The sequence below is a fragment of the Tupaia chinensis genome, unplaced genomic scaffold (genome assembly GCF_000334495.1).
Source record: "Tupaia chinensis unplaced genomic scaffold, TupChi_1.0 Scaffold000310_1, whole genome shotgun sequence".
Lineage (NCBI taxonomy): Eukaryota > Metazoa > Chordata > Mammalia > Scandentia > Tupaiidae > Tupaia > Tupaia belangeri.
In genome coordinates, this window is record NW_006159801.1 from 33,081 (window position 1) to 41,626 (window position 8,546).

The following is an 8,546-nucleotide window of genomic DNA, read 5'->3' on the forward strand; positions in this document are numbered from 1 at the left end:
TGGGCATAAATGCACATGCCCACTGTGAGTTTAAGCTGCTGGGTCTTGGACTCAAACCGTGGTCAAGTACTTGGGAGTCCAGCGACATAGCCATTACTCTGCTGGTCTCTTCATTTGGGACTTTTTGGTTACTGTCTTAATGTTTTTTCTTTTTAATTATTTTGTTCTTAGCAACCCCCAGGCATGTTTTTAGATTTTATTTATCTTTATTTATTATTATTTTTTTAAGTTTGCTAGGGCACATGTGCTCCTCAGAGAGAGACAGAAAGCAAAAGAAAGAAAGAAAGAAAGAAAGAAAGAGAGAGAGAGAGAGAGAGAGAGAGAGAGAGAGAGAGAGAGAGAAAGGAAGGAAGGAAGGAAGGAAGGAAGGAAGGAAGGAAGGAAGGAAGTCACCAAGTCTAGGACTTGAACTATAGTTGGTCATGTGGGAATCCAGCACCCTAACCACAACACCTGCTGGCCTCCCCAGACATCTTAAGTACACTGGTACCCTCAGTATTCTGGGTGAGGCAGGACAAGTACGTCTCTTGTGATGCACTGGATATCCAGTTCAGCCACCCCTTCCCCCAGAACACATGGAGAATTCTGGCCTGCAAAGTGCTGGCTTGGGAGGGGGGTGATGTGTGTAAAGTGAAACTGCTCTAATTACCCATTTTAAAGTGATTGTCTTTGGTCATGTGTCCTGTTGTGCAACTGCTTTGTAATTGGACTTTGGTATTCCAGGATCAGGGAGTCTTGAAAATTGTTGTGTAAAATACATGGATCTGGTGGCATGGTGGCTGGCTGGCTCCCATATGTCCAGTTCATATGCCAGTCTTAAATCAGCATTTCCGTGGGGTAATAAGGGCTGGGGAAACTGAGGCTGGTACTTTGTATTCTGTCATCTTACTGATGTCACTTTCAGATTCTTTTTTTCATAAAGCTTATTTTTATTCAAAGCAGAGAGCATACGCATGCACACGAGAGAGAGAGAGAGAGAGAGAGAGAGAGACAGAGAGAGAGAGAGAGAGAGAGAGGAGAGAGAGAGAGGAGAGAGAGAAGCAGCCCTGACAGGATCACATTATGCTGCAATCCCCCATCCCCAGCCCTCCAGCTTCGGTCAGGATCTTGGGCACGTAGGCATGCACCTGGCATGTTTTCAGGCCGATCCAGAGATCGGAACCATTTAGGCTGTGTGGCTTCTGGCACAGCAGTTTACTTTGCTACTAATCAAACCACCAGGCTGGACCTACGATTCCCTCTTTAGTCACCCCATTCATATGACACCAAAACGTGTCAGGTGGTGCTTCATAAATACCTAAGAGTAATACATTCTTCCAAAGGTTTACATAATTTTCACTTGAGGTGGCCACCAAATCTCATGACAGTCATCTTTTGTTGATGTGTTAATTTATGATTTTTATATTACCCAGTTTTATTCTGCTCACAGCTGTGATTTATTTATATTGGATATGGGACTGAGGGTCTCAGATCAATTACTGTATTTTTAGTTACCAGGATTACTTAGGAATTTTATCACAAACTTGCTGTAGGGGAGGTAACCCCCAAACGGTAAATGTTGTGATCAGCTCACTTTGACTCAGGATGTTTCCCTGAGGATTAAGTTTCATATTTTGAATTTAAAGAAAAAATAATTTCTTAAGGCATTTAACTATACTAATATGTCAAATAAATATCTTTTTTTTTTTAAGGCATGAAGTTTTAGTTTATTGTTATTCCAAATGTGGACACCAGATTAAAGAACATGAGCCTTAGAGTTAAAAAGAATTGGGGCTAGCAGATGCTATAATTATTATGTTGCTGGACTCCCAAGTAGTCAACTGTGGTTCAAGTCCCAGACCCCGCAGCTTAACATTGACACTAGTCATGTGTGCATTCATGTTCAAGATCCCGAGAGAACAATGGAGGAGAAGATATCATGGCATGGCCATTTCCTCTGGGGGTGATTTCTCACTTTCTGTCTCTCCAGTGAGCATATGCGACCTGTAGCAAAAACCTCTCTCTCTGGAAAAAAAAAAAAAAAGTTAAACAGAATAAAATTTTATCTTAGCCCAGCAAATGTGTGAGTCACTTCTCAGAATCCTAATCATCAGTGGTGAAATGAATTTAACTAAGCTCTTGGGAAAAATGTTCTTTCAATTTTTAAAAATAGCAATGTATATATCTGGGCACAGGAATAAAGAAAATGCAGGAAAGCAGAGTGGTGAAAAGAAAATGCTGCCCATTGTGACACTGAAATTGATCTGTGTTAACTATGCTAGTATTTTCTTTCGGTCTATGAGAAATTTTAAGTGCAAGTTAGCCATGAATAGATTAAGACGTTTTGAAAATCACTTAAAAATAAGTAGGCTTGAGCTCTTGCGCGGTCTGTGCAGCGGACACCAGGACTCCAAGATGGTCAGTTGTACCAGTAAAGGAAAAGAAACTCATGGATGTCAAACTCGGAGAGCTGCCAAGCTGGATACTGATGCGGGATTTTACCCCTAAAGGCATTGCTGGAGCATTTCAGAGAGGTTACTACTGGTATTACAACAAGTATGTCAACGTGAAGAAAATGGGTGTTGCTGGGGTTTCTATGGTGCTGGCCACTTATGTGTTCTTCAGCTACTGCCTTTGCTATAAGGAACTCAAACACAGGCAGCGACGTAAATACCACTGAAGAGGGCCAGCATGGAGGTCATACACTGAACCAGACCTTCATCTCCCTGACTTGGCACGCCTCCAAAGGATCTTGTTGAGTATGTTCATATCCCAGGTGAGAATTCACATCCAATAAAAGATAGTATGTGTAAAAAAAAAAAAAAAAAAAAAAAAAGTAGCTTACAGGCCTGCTGGTGACATGGTGCTGAAGGTGGTTTAATCTTTCACAGGTGGCTTGAAAACCATTCCAGGCAGGCATGTGTATGTATCCCAAATTGTGAGAGGAATGGAGGAGGGAGGATTTTGGTGTGCCCATAATTCTTTGGGGGAGGGTGCTTTCTCACATCCCTACACCCCTGCAACTGCACATGCCCTGTAGCAAATAAAAACAGATATGTAGGTCCACATTTACCCTTATAGACATTCCTTCGCATCAACATGAATGCACCTCCCACTCTGCATTTGATAATAACTCCCCTGCCCCTCGGTGCCCTCCCCCTCCCCCCACAGACACACAGACACCTGCGCTCCAGGCCTCTTCTGCATAAGCGGAATGGAAGGTGCATATTCTCAAGCAGACACAACCATCCCAGATGGTTTCAAGTGATTGATTAAAACCAGATACTGCTACTTGAATCTTACTTTCATCAGGATCTCAATATCACGTGGATAAGCATAAATCATTTGAAATTAGCATCTTATTCTATAGGATGGAAACTTGTGTTAAAGAACTGTTTTCCCAATGCTCTGGGTGTGTCTGATAGTCTGCTTTGTCTTAGACCAACAGTGAGAGTGGCTAAGTATGCGGAAAACAGAGGGAGCTATTGGGGAGATCAGAGAGTAACTGATAGTGTGGGGTTTTCTTCAAAAGGATGAATTATAAACCCAACTATTTAAGTGTGCTTATGTATTTTGTGGGGTTTGGTTTAATAACACGGATTCATGGAGGGACATAAGGCCCAGATTAAAGATAAAACAAATCTCAAGGCCCCTGAATTGTTAGTTTTTGGTATAGGGTATGTGCAACTACCAGAAGGAGAGAGAGAGAGAAGGAAAGTGAGAAATCACTTCCCAGGGTGCATGCTACACTGAAATCCCTTCTCTTCCATTTTCCTCTTAAGATTTTGGGCTATGCAATGTCTCTGTAGGAGAGTTACTGGTAAGGATATGGGCAGTGGAGCTATTGAGGCGGGCACAAGGAAATAAGGGCCTGCTGTGGGAGAGATAGGTGGCTCTGGATTCGGGTGTTTCCCCATTCACTGTTACCTGTAGTAAGAGGGGACAGAGTGAGATAAACCCGTCATTGGTAAAGTGGTAGTGTGATTCACTTGGCAAGAAAGGGGGATGTTTGACATTTTGTGCTGCACAGTGACCTAGTCAGAAATAAATGTTTCATGAGATTGTTCATGGTCTGTGAGACAAAAACATGGCTGTAAGCATCAGGGCAGCTTGTAATGTCATTAGGCTTGAGTCTTATCCTTGAATATCGGTGCAGGTCTGGATATCAGGAACTCTATTGTCTCCCCTCCCCTAGGTGCGTGCATGCAGAAGGGAGAAGGAGAGAGAGAGAAAGGAGAGAATGACAGAGAGCAAAAGTACTCTCAATGGGACTTGCATGTCAGTGTCTTTTTCCCTTCCATTTCTTCATGTTTTCAGGATCCCAGGCATGTGTACATGTGCCTGACATGGTTTTCAAGCTGCTGGAGCCAAGATTTAAACCTTGACCATGTGGGATCTGGGTCCTTCTGTGCAGCATTTAACCACTGTGCTATGGGGCCAGCCCTGCTATTTTATTGTATGTTATTATAGTCCATATAGTGGCAACGTTATGTTCACTACTTTTATTTACTCTTGCTTACATTCTTAAGGCTGTTGAACACCTCATCCCTACTCTACATAGATCATTCCTTCTTACTATCTGAGATACTTGGCAATAGTGACATGGCTACACTTCTCTTTCTAGCCTTGCACCCTAAAAGCCCTCCATGTCCTGCCCCTTCCTGGCTACAACAGGCAAACTGCTTTGTTGCCTTTTCTGACTAATAAAGCCTCTGCATATAAAAGTTAATGAATATAGCTGTACACACAGTTGGAGAAAATGATAGCAACTTGAAAAGGTGTTTTCTTGAGGCCAGCAGGTGGCATGGTGGTTAAAGCAGCTGGATCCCACATGGCTGCCTGTGCAGCTCCAGTCCTAGGCCTGGTTGCTTAAAAATCATGCTGGTGGGAACCAGCAGTTAGCTTAATGGCTATGTCGCTGGAATCCCACGTAGTCGACCGCGGTTCACGTCCCGGACCCGGTGGCTTCAAACTCACGCCAGGTGTGTGTGCGTGAGTGCCCAAGATCCTGAGAGGAGAATGGAGGAGAAGGGATTGTGGCGTGACCATGCCCCCTGGGCAGGCAATTTCTTGCTTTCTGTCTCTATGTCTCTCTCTGTCTGTCTGGTGAGCACACGCGCCCTATAGCGAAAAACCACTCAAAAAAAAAAAAAAATCATGCTGGGAGTGCATACATGAGTGCCCAGAATCCCAAGAGGGAGAATGAAGGGGAAGGGATTACAGCATGATCATCTCCCATGGGCATTGCTTTCTACTTTCCTTCTTTCTCTGTTTAGTGCACTCAAATTAAGAAAAAAAAAGGGAGAAAGGAATAGCAATTAATTTATGATGATAAAGTGCTAGAGAGCTAGACAGTCTTTGTTTTGGCTAGAATATTTTCCTCTGAATAGGTAAGCTGCACAGAAAGCAAATGTAGGTACAAAGGTCCTTGAATCTAAAGTCAGAATGAAGAACATTATAACACAAACAAGCTAATTAATGGAATGCGGTAAAGATAGACATAACCCGAGGCCGCAGGCACCACAGCAGTCATATACCTGACTTGCATACACAATATAATTTTCCCTAGAAATAGTACTTGAAAGCCTTTTAAAAATGTTTATTTCTTCTGAGTGAGAGAACCAGAGACAACATCCCTGACAGGGCCTTGGTACTGTGACTCACCCCAGCCTCAGCCAGCCCCAGATCATGGGCTCATACATGCCAGGTATAATCGAGAGGGGGGTTCTCTCTCGAAACGAACCTAGAACTTTCCCATGTGGATCAGCCTTACAGAACTCTTACTATTGTGCTGCCATCTGGCCTTTTATACACTAGTCTTTCAATTCATCAATATCTTAAACTTGTTTCAATGCCATATTGGCTACAAAATTAATCTTTCCTCTTAACATAGTCAAGATGACCAAAAGAAGGTATCTCAGGGATGGTGAGCTCCCTAGTTTCCATTCCACTAATCTGCATGTGATGATAATGCTGTTTTTAGAAGATTAATTCTATATGAGAGGCACAAGTGCCCTGTACAGTAAACAGAACAGAAATTCCTTCCATCATTTTACAGATGAGCAAATGGATGTCTGGGGCAATAATTCAACTAAGTCTGTAGACACTTAGTTACTTCATAAATACTAAACACTAGCTTTCGTGACCCAAGGTCTGGAGTTTTCTGCCATCCTACATTACTATATGTAAAACATTTCAAAGGCAAAAGGGACATACATCTTTTCCTTTTCTCTGGGCTTCTCTTAGCAAGGTTATAATACTGCATCATTAAGGGTGCATGGTGCTTAGTCATCCTGCCTCATACTCGGAGACTTTGGTTCCACTTCTGTGCCACTGTTTGCACAGAACAAGGAGCCTTAGAGCAGCGCAGATTAGATGTTCTGGAATTCCTTAGGATCAGGTTCTTTTGGAATATGGTAAAACTGACTTACTAATTGACTCCTTCAGGACTTCCTTTACGTTTTCATTTCTCAAGCTATAAATGAAGGAATTCAGAAGAGGGGTCACCACTGTAGTGAGGACAGCTGTCACTTTGTCAAAATCCAGTGAATAGCTCTGGTTAGGCCTCACGTACATGAAGATAGAGCTCCCATACACAATGGAGACCACGGTGACGTGAGAAGTACAGGTAGAGAAGGCCTTCTGATGTCCTCGGGCAGAGGAGATGTGCAGGATTGTGGAAATGACGTAGCTGTAGGACACAGTGGTGAGCACCAGTGAACTCAGGACCACCAGGGAAGACAAGAGGAAGTTTATCAGCTCAATGAAGTGGGTGACAACACAGGCCACCTGAAGTAAAGGGACAGTGTCACAAAAGAAATGACTAATTTCTGTACTAAAGTATGGTAATCTGGACACTATAATCATTGGGCACAGCATGGACATAAAGGTGCCCACCCAGCAGCCCAGGACCAGCAGGAGGCAGACTCTTCTGTTCACGAAGATGGTATAACACAGGGGGTTTTAGATGGCCATGTAGCCATCAAAGGACATCACTGCCAAGAGGGTAAACTCCACCGTCCCCAGAAAGAAGTAGAAATATGTTTGAGTGATGCATCTAGCAAAGGATATGGTCTGCCTCTCTTCCAAGAGACAAACTAGCAACTTTGGAGCAGGGGTAGTTGTGAACAAAATGTCCAGAAATGAAAGATTATTGAGGAAGAAGTACATTGGGGTTTGAAGATGATTATGTCTATATTAAGGAAATGATGACAATGTTTCCTGCTATCGTGAGTATATAAACCAGCAGGAGAATGGCAAATAGCAAAATCTGAAGCTCTTGGACAACAGGAAAGGAGACCAACGTAAATTCAGTCACTGGGGTCTGGTTTCTCATGACCATTTTCACCTGAGGGGCAAGGAAACATAAAAAATTAGTTTAAAATGTCTTTCAAATTTTTTACGATCTTACTAAATATTGAATAGAGAGATTAGTCTAGAGGCGCGGGGACCTACTAACTCTCTATGTGACCTTGGGCACATCAAAGAATTTCACTTTGCCTCAGTTCTCACATACACAGTTGTTGGGCTGGAAAATAAATCTCCGTGGTTCCTTTAAATTCTAACTTTTTGGTTTCTATTAAATCTCATATCCTTTCCTTATTTCCTTTTTAGATCCAAAACTATTCAAGTTAATTAAAGTGTATAATTAACTGACAGCCCTTTGAATTATTTCACTCATATTTCAGTCCACAATAACATGGAGATCTTAGCATATGACTTCACATCTGCATTTGATGACCACGCTATTTTTATATGAGCGTTGTACTTTGTTGAGAGAAGGGAAACAATTATATAGAAAGCCTGTTTTCATCCCTGCTTCAAGTCTGACTAACATATCTCTATCTGAAGGATTCTCTTAACCTAAACCAAGAACTGACAGGACACACTCTCTGAGAATTGTCTAGAGTGGTGTCTGAATCCACTTCCTAAACAATAAAGAAATAATTATTAGTTTAGATTAGAGCACTGGGGCTGGGTCCAGGGAAGTCAGGTGTCAGAGCTTCCAATGAAGCCAGATAGAGCGTGAGGACCAGAAATTGGAGGCCAGAGTACTGGAGACCTGAGTCAGCCAAGGCAGGGAGTTAGGAAGGCCATCACTGTGAATCTCAGGAGCTGGGGAGCAAACAGAGCCTTGAGGCAGCAGGTTTCTGGGGCTTACATTGTGATAGAGACATAGCTGTGGTCACTCAGCACTGGAATATCAGCAAGTGGGAGGGCAAAACCTGACACATGCTCTTTGAATTGAAACCTTCCAGAGGGTCTTAAATGGCCTTTGGTGAGATACATGGACAACCCCTTTACCCCTCACCCCTCAAGCAGAGGAGAAGAAAATCCTTTCCAAAGAAAAACTTCTCCTAGTTAGGTCTCCAGTATGCCCATATATTAAGAAGCAGCGATGAACTGTCAAAGACATCTAAACATACTAGCAAAAGATATCTAAACACACTAGCAAATACTCCACTATAAATGAGAGTCATCAGACAAAATAATAAAAAATTTGACACAAGAAAAATAGCCTTTGACATTGCCAGATATAGAATACAGTATACTCCTTGAAATACTTA

At 42.5% G+C, this 8,546-nt stretch overlaps 1 pseudogene; it reads right to left on the bottom strand.

Moving 5' to 3' along the window:
* Nucleotides 1-6,375: 6,375 nt before the first annotated feature.
* Nucleotides 6,376-7,315, bottom strand: LOC102489078 (olfactory receptor 6M1-like; annotated as a pseudogene).
* Nucleotides 7,316-8,546: the final 1,231 nt, after the last annotated feature.